Source organism: Euprymna scolopes, chromosome 18 (genome assembly GCF_053919585.1).
Source record: "Euprymna scolopes isolate OS-2025 chromosome 18, ASM5391958v1, whole genome shotgun sequence".
Lineage (NCBI taxonomy): Eukaryota > Metazoa > Mollusca > Cephalopoda > Sepiida > Sepiolidae > Euprymna > Euprymna scolopes.
In genome coordinates, this window is record NC_136499.1 from 24,417,977 (window position 1) to 24,433,844 (window position 15,868).

The 15,868-nt window shown below is 33.3% G+C and overlaps 1 protein-coding gene across 17 annotated transcripts in view; it reads left to right on the forward strand.

Annotated features, from left to right (window-relative positions):
- LOC145297530 (V-type proton ATPase 116 kDa subunit a 1-like) overlaps positions 1-15,868 on the forward strand; it is a 187,416-nt gene that overhangs the window by 19,693 nt on the left and 151,855 nt on the right. Inside the window, exon 1 of one of the 17 annotated variants that reach the window (XM_080143460.1) lies at positions 8,496-8,589. The exons of the other annotated variants lie outside the window; for them this stretch is intronic. The gene's annotated coding sequence lies outside the window, so the exon portion shown is untranslated. Of the gene's footprint in view, positions 1-8,495; positions 8,590-15,868 lie in introns of those variants that run through there. 17 annotated transcript variants of the gene reach the window in all.

Genomic DNA, 15,868 nt, shown 5'->3' on the forward strand with positions numbered 1-15,868 from the left:
GAAATTTTTTTTTTTTTTTAAATGTAGCTGTTATTTAGAAATGTTTTCAAGAGTTGTGTTGCATGTGTTTAAAAATTGTTTTTTTTTTCTTCTAGTTACATGGATTATTTTCATTAGCAAAAAAAGTTGAGGCGTGACTTACTAACCTATCTTTTTGCATATATTATAAACGTTGTCCCACCCCCATGATGAAACGTTTATAAATTTGTTTTTGTAAATAAAATAATTTTTAAATAAATTGGGAACTATCTAAGTAGGATTAACTCATAGTGAATGTGGTATTTTGGTGTGTCAAAATATAAGGAACAAATTGTATGCCCCCCCCCAAAAAAAAACTATTATAGTTTCATGTCTAAGGCAACAAATAGACCTTTGTAATTTACGTGGAAGTACGGCACAATCACGTTGACACACTGGTTCTCGCCAGCTCACTGAAGTTAAGCAACATTGAGTCTGGCCAGTTCCAGATGGGTTACCATTTGGAAAGGCTAGGTGCTGTATGTACGTTCTGTGAAGGTTGGACATGGGTCCAGCACCCTCACCCCGAAAAAAAAACAAAACAACTTCTCACTACAAAAGCAGCTACAAAATTGTAGATGGCTTATACCCCTCCAGGATTTTATGAAATTTATATGGAAGCAGAAAGTATAAATTGTATAAGTCTTTGATATTTGTAGACGCATTATTATAATTGTAACCATTTTTTTTTTTTTATCTAAATAAAATCATGCATATATTTGGAAGATCAACCTGTGTTTCTCAGGAAGTAATGAGAAGGCCATGGATTCCTACTTTAACCCTTAAATCAATTATCATTGTCATCTCGTTTAATTTCTACATTAAAATGAGTCATTTCTGTTGTTTATAGATGTACAACACAAATGCAGACCTCATAATATTATTACGAAAGTTCTAATATAAAATTAATATCGTCATTAGATTTCCTGCACACGTTTTTTTGTAAAGTTGTTTTTTGATCTTGGTGTAGGTTTTTATTTTGAATTTTATCTTTGATAAAAAATAATTGAAATCTTTAATTGGATTCTAGTAATGCCAGATGAAATCTGGGCAAACTTTAAAGTTTATAAAATTACTTGAAAAATGAAACCTTTTTGAAATTTATTGATTGCTGCAACAGTAGTAAACAAAAAAAAAATGAACAAAGTATCTGTTCAAAAGTGCTCAATACACATGTAGACCTTTTATAAGTAAAATTATATAAACATCAGAAAATATTCCCTATGCAAATCAATTTACATTTTGACAATGTTAATCATCTCGTCAGAGATTAATTTTGTGAAATCAAGTTCAATCTGTGCAAGGATTTTCTGATGGTTATGTAATTTTACTTATAAAAGTTTACATATGTATTGAACACTTTTGAAAAGATATTAGTTTTGAGTTCTGTTCTTTTTAACTTTTTAATTTATATTCTCTCTTGTTTCATTTTACCTCAAAGTTCTCAGAAATCAAAAGGTCGCCTTCCTGGAGCTAACACTCGATTTCTATATGAGGTACATAGTTATTTGAATCTTCCATTAAAGTTCTCTTTTACCTCTCAAATGTTAAGTTAGTAAAAAAAGTGAAGAACATTAGTTTTCCTCTCCCCAATTGACCAATTATATATGTTATAATATATATTTCTTTTGGTCTTCCTGAATTTCTTGACAAGAATTCATCTAGTCTGTTGGAGTATCCAGCTTAATGTTGTTACTATAGGTAATATCATTAGAGAAGGTGCACCATTCCTTGTATAACCCAATATTAGGGTAATCATACCAAGGGAAATTTTTTTGGTCTTCGAATAGTTATTTTTAACATTTAGTCAGCGTTTACTTATAAGGAAAAGTATCCTCATGCCAGGTTGTTCTGACCAACCCCTGTACAGAGAGACCTTAGACACTCGAAAACAATGTCTAGTAGGCAGTGTGTGTGTGTGAAAAATTATAATTTTATAAAAGAATATTTATTTATTCACAGACATGTATGTGTTATGTTCACTAACAATCCTCATAACTGTACTATGGAATGATTTGAATCTTAAATACTAGTAGATCCAATCTAACATTCTTAATCGTATCCATCCCAGGATGGACAAAATCAATTCCTTGAACATAAGTTTTGGACCACTTTAATGTCCCGTTACAAAGATTAAAAGCAAAATATAATGATACTAAACCTCATCTCTAGAATCTTTTAGTTTTGATGCAAATCCGTTACATGATTTTGATTCTAGAAAATATTTACAATTAAGGCTTAAGGATCTTAAGAAAAACATGAAATTCAAGGAATTTTGCTTAATTGATGTCTAATGACTATGGATTGAATTTAATGCAAAATTGAAATATTTGAGTTTTTAAAGAAGTTTTGTCCATATTTGCTGCCTAAAAACCTTATAAAAGAAACTGAAATTTGAGGAATGTTATGTCAATACTTATCGCAAAATTGTCACTAAAATTGGCATTATCTGAATTTTCACAAAGGACTTCCACCTCCTTTTTTCACCCTTTACATGGAGTTAAATTAAACTATATATCACCCATATTACTCACGCTTATGTCTAACAGTTGTGTTCCAAAATTTATAATGATCGTTTGATTAGTTTAGGAGTGAATCCTATACATAAAATATATCAACATATACACATGCCTAATTTTATATATAAAAATTCCATACAAACACACATTGAATACACATTTCTTTTTGTTGCTTTTCCTTCAACTATTTTCTATAAAAAATAGTATGCATTTGTCTCTTGTGTTTCCGGTTCAATTTTTGACTTTATCTCATATTTTGGTGACGAAACATTTTAAGTATGTACTTTTCTTTTCTTGTGGACAGCTGATTTCTTTGTGTTTGTCTTGTATAGTTAGATAGTCACAGATAACAATTGTAAGACTGTAAGGAAAAAGGAAGCTTATTTCATGAAACTCTCTCTCATTAAAGCATTGATTTCAAACTCCATGACACAAAAGTGCTATTACTGTTGAATCCATGAAAGAGACAACATCATTGGAAATGGTATCACGGATATGTGTGTGTGTGTGTGTGTGTGTGTGTGGCTGGGGTAGGTGGTGAAATTATCCTCTTATAAAAACACATTTTTTCCTTATGAAAATGACTTTGCATTATGTTAGTTCTTTTGTTTTATTTTACTTTAGTCAAAATTCTCCGAAATCAAAGGGCCTCCATTCGATGTTTACAAGGCACATAGAAATTTGAACATTCCATTAAAGTTCTTCTTTACCTATCAAACACTGAGTTAGTAAAAAAGTTAGAACATTGTTTCCCTCTCCCTAATTGACCATTTAAATGTATTATAGTACATTTTTCTTGTGGTCTCTTAGTCTTACTGGAGTTCAGGAAAAAAATTCATCTCGTCTGGTGGAGTATCGCACTTAATGCTATTGCTTGAAGTAACATCAATTGGGGAAAGTGCACCATTCTTTGTAAAAAGCCAGTCTAGGTTAGCCATACAGAGGAGACCTTATTTAGGCTGCGAATACTATGTGATTTTGAATATTTGGTCAAGATTTACTTGTTGGGAAAAGTATCCTCATATCAAGTTGTCCTGACAAACCCCTGTAGAGAGAAATCCAAGACACTTGGGGACAGTGTTTAGTCGGCATTCAAATCCATAGGAATATGAGTTAAGTATAATGCTCTAAATCATTTAATAAGGGAAAATAATTGTAAAATTTTCAAATTTGTTTTCTAGCATATATAAAAATGTCTGTTGATCAAGAAAGAAATGGTTTTTCAGTTGGAGTGATTATCTCTTGATGGAATTTGTGTCATGGTTAAGATACACTCCAAGGTGGTATTTATCAGCAAACTCTCAGTGTTGTTCGCTTGTTCAACTTTATAGAATATGAATAGAATATGCTGATGATGTAAGCATGCACACTTACAATGTGGAAGGCATGTGAAAAATTCAAATTAAATCTTAAAAATTAAAATCAAAATTAAAACCTAAATAACCACATAATTTTCACTTCTCTTATTTTGTCCTTTAGTCCTCACATTCCATGAGAGATGTTTCTGACAAAGAGGGAAGAATTACTGTTTTCTAGGTCAGAATCTATTCCATCTAACACTTATTGTTGGCAAGTTTTTGATCTTGAAGTAGTATTCTCCACCCACTTTTTTTTTTTTTTTTTTGCTGCTTACATTAATTGGCTTTATACCTTGTCTGGAAACAATTTCCATTAAAAAATACTAAATCAGCTGTGACAATACCTATTTTTACTATGCCTCATCACGGGACAGTTAGACACCAGGGTCGTTTTTTAACGTGGAGAAAAGGTACAAAAATAAAAATTGTCTCAGTCGTGAAGGATTTCTCCTCCACTGAAAGATAACAAGAAAATGAAGTGCAACATCTGAAGAACAGATGGTATTTATTTGCTCCCCCACCGAGCAAATTAGGCACAAGGCCGATTTTTAATGTGAGGAGTGAAGGGAGGGGGAAGGGGAAAAGGGGACCAGCTCCCGAGAGGTGAGAAATGGGAGCTGGTTAATGGTCAGGCATGTGGGGTTGCCCCCACATCTGGTCTTTGCTAGTCATAGCTTGCAGCATCTGCCGGAACAGATGGTATTTATTTGCTCCCCCACCGAGCAAATTAGGCACAAGGCCAATTTTTAATGTGAGGAGTGAAGGGAGGGGGAAGGGAAAAAAGGGGACCAGCTCCCGAGAGGTGGGAAATGGGAGCTGGTTAAAGGTCAGGCATGTGGGGTTGCCCCCACATCTGGTCTTTGCTAGTCATAGCTAGTAGTATCTGCCGGAACAGATGGTATTTATTTGCTCCCCCACCGAGCAAATTAGGCACAAGGCCAATTTTTAATGTGAGGAGTGAAGGGAGGGGGAAGGGAAAAAGGGGACCAGCTCCCGAGAGGTGGGAAATGGGAGCTGGTTAAAGGTCAGGCATGTGGGGTTGCCCCCACATCTGGTCTTTGCTAGTCATAGCTAGTCATAGCTAGTCATAGCTTGCAGCATCTGCCGGAACAGATACTACACTTTGATCTTGACCAAAAGGACAATGGTGTGACAATAACATAAGCAAATGCCCTGTTCTAGTCTCTTTCACATTTTTATTGTCATTCCTTTTTCTACTATTTTTCTGCGTTTTCTCAACGTTGTTTTTTGTTTTTCTATCTAATGTATTTACAAATTCCTTTCTTCAAGTCACCGAGTCACATATTTTATATCCTATACCTATTATTAATATATTTGAAGACATATTTAAGACATTATTAATATATTATACTCCCATTGTGACTGCTAGTACTACTAGATCAGGTTGTTTGAGGATACTAGTTTCCTGACCAAAAATGTATTAAATATTGATGCTATTGTTTTTTATTTTTCTTTCCCTTTGCAAAACTCATGTTCTGCAAAGTCGAAAACAAAAACAATTTTCCTCTACAAAACAATCAAACCAAACACCATGAATAAATTGCTTGAAGCTGTAAAAAAACTTGAAGTATAAAAACTTAGACCAAAATGATCGTATTTAGCATTGAATAAACCGAAAAGTTGCAGTAAAACAAAGCAACCAAATCAATGTCAGTTAAGTATTATTAAATCAAGTTAATGATCAGGAAAGATGAAGTAAAACCATAGATCTTTTGATCTTCTTTTGCTTGTCTATAAAACGTGTGGTGATAAAACAGCTTCTCACTTTTTTACGCAGTACATTTGCATTGTTGTTGTACTCTGCAAGATCTTTTAAGCAGCATCAGTAAAGGGCAGACGAGACAGTGTTGCATCATATGGTTATCGTTTTCACATTCACAGATGGTTGGGTCATTTTAGTAGTCGCCATCTGGTCGTAACTTTTGATCAACCCATTCCTGTTCTCGGTTGAGTGTTTTCTATTAGAACCAGGATGCTTCTGAACTGGAAGGAGACCTAAGAAGGGATCATCAATAACTATGAAAGTTTACTTTGAATAAATGTTTGTAGGGATATTATTATTCAACTGGACTAATGTTCATAAGAGATGGAGATAATTATAGGGCATTGTACGTTTCTCCAAATTTCTTGAATAATAATCACCACTATCATATCTTGTAATGCCAATGTCTTATCTATAAAAGTGTCATTTGCTTTTGCTATTTTTCTTTTTGTTCCTATTCCTTTTTCACCCCAAACAAGGCACAGTGCCACTTGCATGTAGGGGGTTACTATTGGGGACATAAGTTGCAGGGATACTATGTAGGGAGTTGAGCAGCGAGATGTCTGTTCACATTACATTTGAACTTTTGCATATCAGTACAGTTGGGAAAGCAGGAACCTGCAAGGGAGTTCCAAAGTCTAGCAGTTCTGGGGAAGAAACTATTAGAGTAGAAGGCTTTCTTTCATCTAGGAATCTCTACTGTGTAGGGGTGGGATTTTGCTGCTTGTCAGGTTTGTCGGAGGTATTTACGTCTAAGGGGTACAAGGGCTTGCTGTTTGTTGGAGCATTCACCATTAAAATACTTGTAAAACAGGCAAAGGGATGCAACATTACGTCGATGGGACAGAAGTTGAAGTTTTGATGACAGTTTAGAACCTATCAGGTTGGCGACTCTCTTTTGAACCCTGTCCAGGAGCAAAAGACTAGTAGCAGATGCACCAGCCCAGATGTGACAATAGTACTCCATACATGGGTGAATGGTGGCCTTGTAGAGGTACAGAATACTTTTAGGCGTATGTAGCTTTTTAGCACAGAGAGAGCCCACCTTCTTCACAGCAGCCTCGGCAATGCTCTCAATGTATCTGTTCCAACTCATGTTCCCTGTGAACATTAGGCTGAGGAGTTTAATAAGTACTTTCAGGTAATGTATCTTTAATCATAGCTATTGGTGGTTGAGAAGGTTTTTTGTAATTATTGAAGGAAACAAGCTTAGTCTTGGCAGCATTGAATGTGACCATCCATTTTTGTCCCTATTTCACTACAGATTGGAGGTCTTCCTCTAGTGTTTCTGCCATTTCCTTAGATATGTGTCCATTTGTTTTCCTCTTGTGCCTGTTATAGAGCATGGTGTCATCAGCAAATATACCCATCTCAGAAACATTAGGAATGATAAAAGTCCAAGGATGTACACCCGCATTTATATCATATTGTTTATATGTATGACGATCGAGGACAACCTGGATTCTTATTGTTTAAGAAAGATTGAATTATGTTAAGTATTCGTCCAGTGATACCATAAGATCTGATTTTTCTGAGAAGACCATCATGCCAAACCCTGTCAAAAGCCTTAGATATATCTAGGGCTACCACTCTACCCTCATCTGCTTTGTCCAGTGTATGGTATATACGTTCAGAGATTACAGTAAGGACATCTGCTGTAGAACTGGCTTGTCTAAATTCATATTGATTATCAGTCGGAAGTTTAGCAGCTGTAAGGTGATGAACTAGAACTTGGTTAATTATGAATTCAAATATTTTGGCGAAAAGCGGGAGGAGGCTAATGGGGCGATAATTTAATAGGTCAGTTCTTTCGCCAGAATTCTTGTAAACTGGTACCACAGAAGCAGTTTTCGAGCAGTCAGTAAAGCAAGATTCATTAAGGCATTTGTTGTATAGTTTGTAGAGGACTGAAGCAACCTCAGTGGAGCAATTTTTTTTTTTTAATAGCACAGCCAGGATGAGATCGGGTCCACATGCTTTTGAGGTGTTTGGTTTTTTATGATTATCATGCACCTGAGAAGGGGTGATTTTCAGATCATCTAATGTGGCATCTTGCCACAAAGGAAAATCAGGGAGGGAGTGGTTTGCTGGGTCTCCAATATGGAGTTTGAGGCAAACTGACTGGCAAGTATGTTAGCCTTCTTGGTTACCGGGTCTTGATTAGAATATCGAAAATTTTGTTGGGGGCAATTGGTTTTGTGACCTAAAATACACCAAACATTTATGTTATTGTTCCGTTTTATTTTCCATTCTCTTTGCAAAACCAAAAAGAAAAATTTTCCCCTACAAAACAACCAACTCAAACCAAACACCATGAATAAATATTTGAAGATATAAAGAACTTGAAGCATAAAAACTTTTTAAAAATTACTGTATTCAGTATCAAATAACCCGAAAAAGGTTAATATGCTGTAAAACAACCAAACCAAATCAACTGAGTACAGCGTAATAGGATATGTTTTATAGTTTATTGTTCTGTGCCATAATAGCACTGCAGCTATTAGTCTATGTTTGTAGTACGAAGTGTCTCCAATTTGACCCACTTTCACCATTGCTCTATTTAAGATTACCCTAAGTTTTTTTTCTATCATAGCTTAATCCACTGGCTAAACTTATTTCCATTTGGGCTTGGACACATTCAATATATTTAACCAGAAACGGATTTTCTATTTCTAATAAATTTTTCTTCGGCTGAGTCATATAATCATTGAGGCAAATCCATGGCACTAATGTCATTCTGGTCGTTTCACATGTCGAATCATATGACGGGTAAAATTCTAAATTTATCTTTTGTTTTTCTTTTCTTTTTGCTCTCGTGACAATGACTTGTTACCTCCACCAAAGAGGCTATCTTTTCACCCCCGAACGTTTGTTTGTTGGTTCATTCGTGAGCAAGAATACACAACTACTGGTAAGATTTCCAAAAAAGTTTTGTATAAGGAGTGCCGATCCAAAACTGATGTGTACATTTTTTAGTTTATTTATTTTTAAAATTTTCTTTCATGTTATTTTTAAACACTCTCTTCCTAAAATAGTTTACAAAGATTAAAATCAAGATATAGTGAGACTACACCTTGTGTCTAGCAACTTTATTCCAATTTTGAACAAAATCCATTGCATGATTTTGATTCTAGAAAATGTCTAAAATTTAAGACTTAAGCTTATGAAGCCTTAAGAAGAAATCGAAATTTAAAGAATCTTGCTTAATTGATGTCTAATTGCTTCCTAATGACTACAAATTTGATAGATTTGGATTATCAAATGGAGATTGTGTCCATATAACTCTTAAAATTGAACCCTTTTAAATACATCAAAGAAATGCAAATTTGGTGAATATTTAATTGATGTTTAATATTGTTAAATGTTCACAAAAATTCAAGGTACCTTAATTTTCACAAAGAGATCCCCCCCCCAATTTTATTTATTTTTTATTTTTTTACATTATTTTCATAAAACTAAATTAAACTAAATATAGTCCACAGTTGGACTCCTTACACCTATTAGTCATAATGATTGGTTAATTATATTTTATAGTGAATCCTGTACAAAGATATGAACCTATACACATACCTAACTGATATGAATATAGATAATGCATGTATGTAGTGAAACCAGTTTTTTCACAATCGCAGAATAATAAATCTGAAATGAGATGACATTTTTTTAAATTCTTCCTAAACGTAAATTTTCTCAGCAATGTTTTTGTTATATTAAGAAAGATGGGAATATAACAACCTCATTTAATTATTCCATTTAAAAATTGTTGCATTTGTTCTTACGAAAAAGGAAGGTCTTGCTTTTCTGAGAAAAATGTTCACTTGTTTGAGTGACCATTGCTAAAGTGGAAATCGGGAGAAATGTTTCTTAACTTTTTTTTAAATAGATTATTTCAGTGAAGATAGCTACTATTTCTTTAGATGTAATAAAACTTTGAATTTTGTTTTAATATTTATAACACTTACTAGCAGGGAGACCCAACGTTGTCCAGAATTGAATGATGATCAATGAATGTTTCACACTCCCCTATTTTTATTGTCATCAAAATCGATGAAATTTCCCATTTTTCAGTCAAATTGATTGATTGCCTGCTCTAGTTGGGGACCCATCGTTGTACACTGGGAGGAAGCTTGACATGCCTCCCTGCAATAATTTAGTCCACAATACATTGTTGCCTACATTGCACTGTAGAGAACCTACTGTTGATTTTATAAAATTTTTTATATATAATTGAGATTTATATTATAGATGGCTTGAATTAAAGTTTAAAATGCAAAAGTCAAGTATCATGCTTCAATTGTGCTCTAAACAGAAATATTCATTCTGAACGTGCTCCTGTCATATCAAATAAACTACTGTTGATTTTATATGCCTAACCTTACTGCTTGTGTGGTGATAATGGCATGAATTAAAGTTTAAAATGAAAAAGTCAGGTATCATGGTTCAATTGTGCTTTAAACAGAAATATTCATTTTGAATGCCTTTGTCTAATCAAAGAACCTGCTTTCAGCTTGTGTAGTAATGAAACTTCTCGAATTCACTTGTGATGTTAGGCTATGTAAAGTGTTAACTTTAGTCAAAATCGTCTGTTCTTTCTTTCATTGGATTATTTTGATTATCATCAGTGATATTCCGCTACAAAATCTATCTAAGAACACTGCCAGGCACATAAAGCACCTTCATGTGAAATTTCATAAAAATCAGTCCAGCCATTTTCGAGTCCATAGGGAACAAAATCATACACATAGACTGTCAAGTAGAGATAGATTATTACTATCGTCTTTTGGAAAAAAAAAAAAAAGGATTCGGTGAAAAAAATAAGTGAAGACAAGTGCAATGAATCAGTTTTTGTAGAATTTGTTAGTGCTTGTCCAAAATTCCCCTACGTTAAAAACAAATAAAGAAAAATCTGTTTGATGCATGTACCCATGATGGAAAGAAAATATTATATTCCAAAAATCATGTGAATTGATCATATAGTCTTATTTTTAAATCAGAAAATAAAATTTTATGGCCAACTGAGGAGCGACTGTCTTATATCCCCATTTTGAAAACAATTTCAAACAAAGATAATTCTAACTTGCAAGATTTTTTTTTTAATGCCTACGAATTCACATTAATTGCTTAAAACTGATTTTTTCCATAAAAGTACTTAATCAATTTACATCATTTTTGGAATGAATTTTTTTGTTTTGTCAAAAATATTTTTGCTTTATAAAATGAGGAAATTTTGAACAAGGCCCACTTTTTTTGTTGAATAATTTTGAATTTAAAAGAAAATTGTTTTTGAGGTCATTTAAGGCTAATAGTCAAACTTCTATTAAAATTTATATCATTTGCCTTTGTTAAAAATATTTAGTCCTGAGACTTAACATATTTAACCTTCATATTTAAGTGTCCTTTTGCCATTTCTTGTCAGAGGGAGATTGTTTTGCTGACATATTAGTAAATTACTTTGTAAGAAGAAAGTTGTCAGTTTGTCTTTTCCTTATTTATAACTAGCATGGATACTTGGTGTTTCCCGGGTTGACATGGAGTTTGATTTAGACACAGCTGCTATACTAAGGATATTGAGCACTTTCATTGATACTCCCACAAAAGAACAGAATCGCTCCCCCTCCCCCAAAAAAGAACAACCTCCCCACCAGATATTTCAACAGAAGGGATATGAAGAGAAGCACTTTTTGCTGCCTGTGCACTGGAACCACCCCTAAAAAAAAATAAATGAATTAAAAAAAAACAAACATTCTTTCAATCAAAATAGCTGCGAGTGTGCTAGTGTGATCCAAAAAAAAAAAAAAAAAGTGAACCATGGCAGCTGGGTTCAAACCTGAAACGCCAAAGAGAAAAAGAAGGGAAAAAAGTTACTGGCTAACGCACTAGCTGTTATGGGCACGACTGCTTGTGACGTCATGAAATAATATTTTTAAACATAGTTTCAGTTTGATACACGTACGTGACTTTCAAAAATCGTGACATGAAAACTGATCCTGTCTTCCAAAAAATGGTCCAATTAACCACCACAGAATTATTTTTTTTCTAATTTTTGTGTATTATTGATTCAAGGCATTGCTCTTTCAGATAGTACCGGTTTCGATCCGGTCCGATGTGGCTGCTGAAAGTTTTTAGCAAACATACAAATACTCACACTAACACACAGACAATTTTCCTTTATATAACAGACTAGCATGGATACTCAGAATTGCCCGGGTGGACATGAAGTTTGGTTTGGACACAGCTGCAATACTAAGGATATTGAGCAACCCCCAGAAAAGAACAGAAGTAGATGACAACCTGGACCCCCCCCACCAAAAAAAAAAAATGAATGAAAACAACTTTTTTTTTTTTTTTAATTCAATCAAAATAGCAGCGAATGCCCGTGTGATCACACAAAAGAAAGAAAATTAGATGTGTTAGGCATGCTCGAACCTAAAATGCGAAAGAGAAAAAGAAGGGAAAAACGTTACTTAGCAAATGCTTTTGCCCATTAGACCATTATGACTTATGACGTCATGACCCTTAAAAAAAAAAAACGTTTATAAGCATAGTTTCAGTTTGATATGCGTATGTGACTTGCAAAAATGGTGTTGTGAAAACTGATCTCCCCTTTGCAAGAAACGGTCTAGTGGACCACTACAGAATTAATCTTTTTTCTAATTTTCAGATATTATGCATCTGAGAGATCACTCTTTCCTGTTTCCTGCTTCCGTGACTGTACTAATTCACAGAAGTTTAAATGTAATGTGAACTGACATCTTGCTGCTTAATTCCCCACATAGTTCCTTGTAGATATAATCCCCAAAATAGTAGTCCCTTACGTTCAAGTAACAATATACCTTGCTTAGAGTGGAAAATAGTTTTAGAAAAATATGCTTTTTAATTTAAAACGTTTGTACATTTTCAGTTATTGTTGTAATTGCTATTGTCTAAGTCACAGGATGATATTTTCAAATTGTGATTCTTTGAATTATAACTTTAATGATCTTCTATGAATTTCACACAATACCACTAAAGATGGAGTATAATTTAGAATATGAATCACAATGGCAACAATTACAAACCACTCAATGCAAGAATAATGTAACAGTTAATCACTGGGACAGAAGAGGTCAGTGACAAAGGAAAAGTTTGAATGAAGTTGCTTCCCCTAACAATTATTCTGATGCAGCATAATATTATTTCTGACTTAAACTTGAATGATTGTGTCCCATCTATGAATTTTCAGAAAAATATAGTTGAATAACATGAGGATGACAAAAATGAGATGAAAGAAACATTTGTCAATATTAACAATGTTTGCAAATAGAAAACCCTGTGCAAATTCAACAAGGGAATGTGAAATAGATTTATTTTCAATTTTCTTTTAGATAACAACGCAAAAATAAGCTAATAAAAATGTCAAGATGACTCTTTTTATAACTATTGTCTTCCTGTAAGGGTCCAGAAAAAAAGAGACAACTCGGTATTTAGTTGAAACAAAATATATTGAACAGAAAAGCAAATACAACAAAAAAAAGAAAAGTGTGATTATACATCAGTCCAACTGCCAAGTGGGCATAACTTGTGTGCTAAATCTGAGAAACATATCCCTCCAATCTTTATAGTAAGTGGAAGATTTCATTATTATCCGTATGGTGGACACACTACATCACAACAGTAACAATAATTAACATATCTGATCCCCCCTCGCCCCATATTATATTTTGCTTATTTGGGAGGTGGAGATTGTAAAGATATCACAAGAATATACTTGCTACAAATTAAATTAGTAACTTAATATCTTGTGGTTTTCATAGTTTACTGCATCAGTCTGATATGCACACATGGAATGTTTCAAGAATTTTGTAGTTCTGGTAGTGAAGGGTGACAGTTTTTTTTTTCAGTTTCTAATCTGAAGTTAATTTTAAACTGACAAAGAATTTGATTCAAAATGAAACGGTTTTTTTTTTTTTTTTTTTTTTTACAGAAATAATTTTTCTTCCTGGGGGGAAAAAAGTGTTAAAAACTGTTTGTTAATTTACTTGATGAATTAGGTTATCAATTCTGTAGTTAGAAAAAAAAAATATGGTTAGAAGATCTTTTATTTTTGGTTGAACTTTCAAAAACCTTGAAAAAAAAACGAAATTGAGTTTCATCTTGACTCTTTTGTTTTCATTAACTCAACAAAGTAACGGCTGTGCAAATTAACAAGAGCAAATGCTCATTCAGTGTCATTAAATATTCTTATTTGCCTTTTTCGCATTCCTTTCTTAGCAATTCATTTTCGTTATCTGCCAATTATTTGAAAGCAGCTTTTAATGGTGCCAATTTACAGGAATTTTTTTGCTTTATTAACAATGTGTGATAATTCACTGAAAAATACTTCAGTAATCCATAGCAGAGGCAGGAAATTGGAACACTAAACCCTTGACTCCTCTTTATGTAATCAAATGATTATGGCTTAAAGCCTATGCAGATTCTCTTAACTTGAACAAGACTTTTTGCCTTTTAATAATGGCAAAAGTTATAGTCTGTTGATTTATAATGAGTGCTTCATGTTAAAATCATGTGGTTAAATTTGTGTTCATTTTTGCATTAAATACTAATCCTTATTAATTCCTTATTGTGCATCGAACGGATATCAAAATACTTAGTTTGTTGCACCTTATCATAACAAAGGTTCATACAAAATTTCATTCACATCGGTCCAGTAGTTTCTGAGAAAAGGTGGAATGAACAGACGCAGATTGATAAGCGTGGAGGATAACAAGTAAACCTTGTTTACTTCCAGTTGACTTGTAACTCTTGCTTAACCTTGTTTTGTCATTTTAATTTTCTGTTTCTGAATTGGCTGTTATTGGTTTGAGTGAGTGCTATTGGGGAAATTTTCAATCCTCTCATAGTATTCATCATTAATCAACTGTCAATTTATCCATTTTATTAATCTTAATCCTTAAATGGTTTTAACTTTGACAAGTATTGATTCATTAATCAAAAATGAAAAAGAAAACTACTGCATTATAACTAGTTTATATGAAAGATATGGATGAACTAGGGTTATATGAAGTATAGATTCAACTAGCGTCAAAGTATAGTTGTAATGACTGACTCTAGTGGTTGTTTAATTGTTTCTAACTCTGGTTGGGAGTTAAGTTTTTGCAGGAGTTGGTTTAAAAAAATAAAGAAAACTTGTAATTTCCTTAATCTATATATTAAAAATTTGAATATAAATATTAAAAAATATTTTTGGATGCTTCCATGCCCATCCATGAGGAATTTTCTTTGTTTGTTGGTCTGTTATGCTTGAAATATAATTTTTGTTAGTTTGTCATCTTTGTTTGAAATATAATTTTCATCACTAAACATGCACATTGAATAGATCCATTCTTAAAAATATCTATTTTTTTTTTTTTTAATTGCAAAGACATTTATATAATACTAGCCTGGGTGCCCAGTGTTGCCCAGGTGTTTGGAGATGTGCGTTGAGCAAAAACAAAAACGTGGTAGTAGGTAGGCAGACTCGAACCCGTACCGCAAAGGAGGAAAAAAATGTGGAAAAAAAAGGTGATCCCTTTGCCATTGCGTCCATCGCTAAACCAGAAGTAGCGAAGGTTTAAATTTAGAGGAGATGGCTTTCAAAAATATCAGCGAAAAAGACAACTCCTCCTTGTAGAAAAGTGCCCAGTTGAGGGTGAAAGAATTAATGTTTTTAGCCAATTCTTTGATATTTTTCGTCCGAAGGGTCGAGCTTCAAAACGATACCAATCTTGTGAAAATCCGTCACCTCTGTCGAAAGTTTTAGGCAAACATACATACATACATTTAAACGGACAGGTGAGATTTATATTATAGATAAGTCATTTTTGAAATCAAATTCAATGCTTTAGTTTATTTTTGCAATAAATAAAAAACAATATTAATCAAATATTCTGACTGACTCCTGCCTTTCTCAGTGAGTTATAGACATTGCTTTTTTTTTTTTTTTTTTTTTTTCTTCAATGTCAAGCTATAACAACAGATACTAGTAATAGCTGGCCTCTCCTAGTGTCAAATAGAGACGGTTAATAATGTATAAATTTTGTGTAGTGCATGCTGGTGACGTGTGTATGAGTAACTCCTCCAATATTGCTACATTGAAAAGTAGTGTAGATTTGAAAATATAAAATCAGTTTTGAGACCAAATTCTGTGGTAAAGATTTCTTTTTTCAATAAAT